Here is a 3,849-nt window from a genome sequence, read left to right as displayed (position 1 = left end):
CCGTATAACGGTGCCTCCCACTCCCAACCCCACCAGGCGCCGCAGCATGATACCGTGGTCCACAGTATCAAAAGCTGCTGAGAGGTCCAAAAGAACTAGGACAGAGGAATGACCCCTGTCCCGGGCCCTCCAGAGATCATTCACCAATGTGACCAATGCCGTTTCCGTGCTGTATCCCGGCCTGAAGCCCGACTGGAGCTTTTTAATCTTTTTGCCCAATGTTAAACAAACAAACAAACAAACAAATAGGCCTTAATGCAGCTTAGATAAATGGTTGTCCAATCTCTTCTTAAAAACTTCCAGTGTTGGAGCATTCACCACTTCTGGAGGCAGGTCGTTCCACTGATTAATTGTTCTAAGAAAATTTCTCCTTAGTTCTAGGTTGCTTTTCTCCTTGATCAGAATTCAGATACAGGATAAGTATTTCTGCAATACTAATTGCCTTGTGAGATTTGATATAACACCATACTACAATGGTTTTACAAATTGTTTTTTGACATTAGATCTATATGGCAATTATGTGCTGTTTTTCTGAAAAAGAAAATGTGTGGTTCAAAGAAATTGTGTCCTTTTACACAAATTATTTTACACAGGCAAAACACCCATACACACCCATAAAAAATTCTAAACACTCAATAGCAAAGAGAAAAGGGAAATCACATTTATTAAAAAGCTGATAGACCATTTCCATCATATGAAGAAATAATAGAGTTGAAACAGGGGAGAAATGGGGGGAATACAGAACTTGATGTTTTAAAAAAAGCTTATTAAAGTGTCCAACACTGGTGAAATATTAACTGAAATTACTGGGAACCACCTACCCAAAATGTACTTGATTATTTTATTTTGACATCAAATATTCTTTTGTATTCAGATCTGGTCTTAGGAAAATAATGTAGCATTTGGGGAAAAAGATGAAGCCTAGCAATCCAGCATTGGAGGCCAAGATGGAGAAGACCTGCACAACCACCATGTATTTTCCTTTGGTGCTCAGGTAGGTGGGGAGGAAGGAAACCCAGACACTGCAGAAGACCAGCATGCTGAAGGTGATCAGCTTGGCTTCATTGAAGGCTCCAGGTAGATTCCTGGACACAAAAGCCACCATGAAGCAAATGGCAGACAGGAAGCCCATATAGCTGAGGGCACAGTAAAACATGGTGATGGATCCTTCATTGCATTGTTGGATGATCTCTCCAGGATGAGAGTGCAGATCAGATTCAGGAAATGGGGGAGAAGTGCTCAACCAGATGCTGCAAATGACTATTTGGACACCAGAGCAAGAAAGGACTATAGAGTTGGCCAATGTCTTCCCCAACCATTTCTGTATTTTATTTCCTGGTTTAGTGGCCAAGAAAACCAGCACCACCATGATTGTTTTGGCCAAGACTGAAGAAATGGCAACTGAGAAGATGATGCTGAATGTTATCTGTCGGAGAAGGCATGTGGCTCTCCTTGGCTGGCCAATGAAGAGGAAGGAGGTGAAGAAGGAAAACAGGAGGGAGACAAGGAGAGTGTAAGAGAGGTCCCGATTGTTAGCTTTGATGATTGGAGTGTCTTGGAATTTAATAAAGATTGTCAAGACAAAGCCTGTGAGAAAAGAGAGGAAGAAGGCAAATAAAGCCAGAATAATCCCCAGATTCTCTTGATAGGATAGGAAGGTTTTAATCTTGGGAATACAATGATCTCGAAGGATGTTAGGATGCTGATCTTCTGGACATTTGGTACATTTTTTTGCATCTGTAAGAAGCAAGAGTAAGATTTCTTATAAATCACATATTTTAAAGAAATGTATTGAAAATACATTGAGATGATGTGAATGACTGCCTATGAAGGAACTCAACCTGCAATAAGAAGGAAATGGGGACTGTCCACCATTGGTCACACAGAGGCTGAACTTACATCTGCTGAATATATTTAATTTGGTTTCCAGAAATGAGAAGGAAATGAATATTTTAGACCCAAGGAACAAATTAAAATATATTTTTCCAGAGAAAACAACTCACTGGCTCAACTATATGACATAAAGGCAGGGAACAAATTCATTTCTCCTTGGGAACCAAAACTGTCAGTTCAGCCATAAGATTTTTATATAGATTGGATGATGAAGATAATGGATTAGAAGGAAGCAAATTCATCATTTTAGAAGACCAAATAATGTTGAGAAGATGTGAAAGATCCCAGGTAGAAAACCCAGAATCTGAAACCAGGGACAGTTTGATAAACCCACAAGAGTAACTCTTTAGAAAGAAACCATGTTCATGAAACATTGCCTATTTATTACTTCATTGTCTGTGTAGTTTTACCCCATTACCTCATCGTTACACTCTCATGGCTTACTAACTTTAGTAAGCCCAATAAAATTTCTCCAATCAAACCATTAAAACCTATTTTCTGAAGTCTGCAAAGGGAGAGTCTATAATAGCTCCCTTATTTAGTCTTATGTTTGCCTTCATTGCTGTCAATAATTAGATTTGTGTGTCAAAATAATGTGTCCTCATGTTTGCTTCAAACATGTCCTGGAAAAACTCAGCTAAGCAGCTAATTGGATTCAGTCATCCCTCCAGATCTGAGTCTTCTAAAAGGCCATCAATTTATTTGATCACAAAGAGTCGCACCATCCAGTCAGAACTGAAGAAGCATCTTGGATGAGAAGTGAAACATCGTCAAAGAAAAACAAGAAAATCCAGTTGCCTTGTGAAAAAGCACCTTTGGGATAACTATGATCCGGATCACTGAGAATCTCCATAAACAAAGAGTCTATAGTTGAGTTCAAAAAATACAATTCCAGACATACCTTTGAAGAAATGCTTTTCAGGAACACCTTGCACATAAAATGTCTAGAGTCTCTCATCTTCCTCCAGTCTTACCCACCTTCCTCAGTGGAGATGGTTTCTTCTGCACAAGGAAGACAATCATAGCAGCAAATGGGTTCTCCTTCCCGGGCCACTTTCACAAATCCAGGATGACAGCTTTCTACACATCTGGAAAGAGGTAGGGGCTGAGGAGAGAAACATTCAAAACGTTCAAAAAATAGTTTTATTTCATGAAAAGAGGCAAAGAAGAAAGGACAGTGACCTGAAATTCAAGACTGAGTTTTACTTACTTTGAAGGCTACAAAAACACTGAAGATTCACCTGAAATTGTGCTTCTGTTTTATCCTTTCTTCTTATTTTTCACACACTACAAATTTTAGATTCAGAATCTACATGTCAATGCTGCAAACATTGGATGTTCCCGCTCTGACAACTGATGAAAATCACAGCTATTTTCTCTCTTTGCTTTTAACATGCTTTTTCTCCTATTTAGAAATCAGATGCAGAACGGGGGTTGGGATGAATGCTTGAACTCAGCTAGCCATAATAATAAACACTGCTTTGTGGGAACCCAAGGTTAAATTGATAACATTTTGGCGGGCTGAGGAGCTGGGGAGAAAGCCCACATTTCAAGCTAATTGGAGAATGTGATTTATTACTTTGTATCCAGGGGAAGGGAAATTAGTTTTGGGTTCAACTATGTAGTGTCAATACTTTGTTTCCTGAATAAAATGTTCTTTAAGGAAGAATTCTTGCCTTGAAGTTCTTTTGATGGGTTTTATCTATCGGAGCCATGACACTACACTTATATACATTAAATTATTCAGGGAAGAATTTAATGGATATTTTGCTTTGGCAAAATTAATCCTGTTGCCCATGAATCAAATCTAACTACTTTTGACATACTAATTAATAATAAATACTAATAAATAATTTAGTGGGACTAATTTAGTGGGACTAATTAAATAAATATGAAGAATGGTTACAGGAATTGGATATGTCTAACCTAATGAAAAGAAGGATTAGGGGAGATAGA

The sequence above is a fragment of the Protobothrops mucrosquamatus genome, unplaced genomic scaffold, assembly GCF_001527695.2.
Source record: "Protobothrops mucrosquamatus isolate PMUCROS unplaced genomic scaffold, P.Mucros_1.0 scaffold2045, whole genome shotgun sequence".
In the NCBI taxonomy this organism is placed as follows: Eukaryota; Metazoa; Chordata; class Lepidosauria; order Squamata; family Viperidae; genus Protobothrops; species Protobothrops mucrosquamatus.
The sequence above is the reverse complement of the archived record's forward strand: the minus strand, read 5'-3'. Positions refer to the sequence as shown.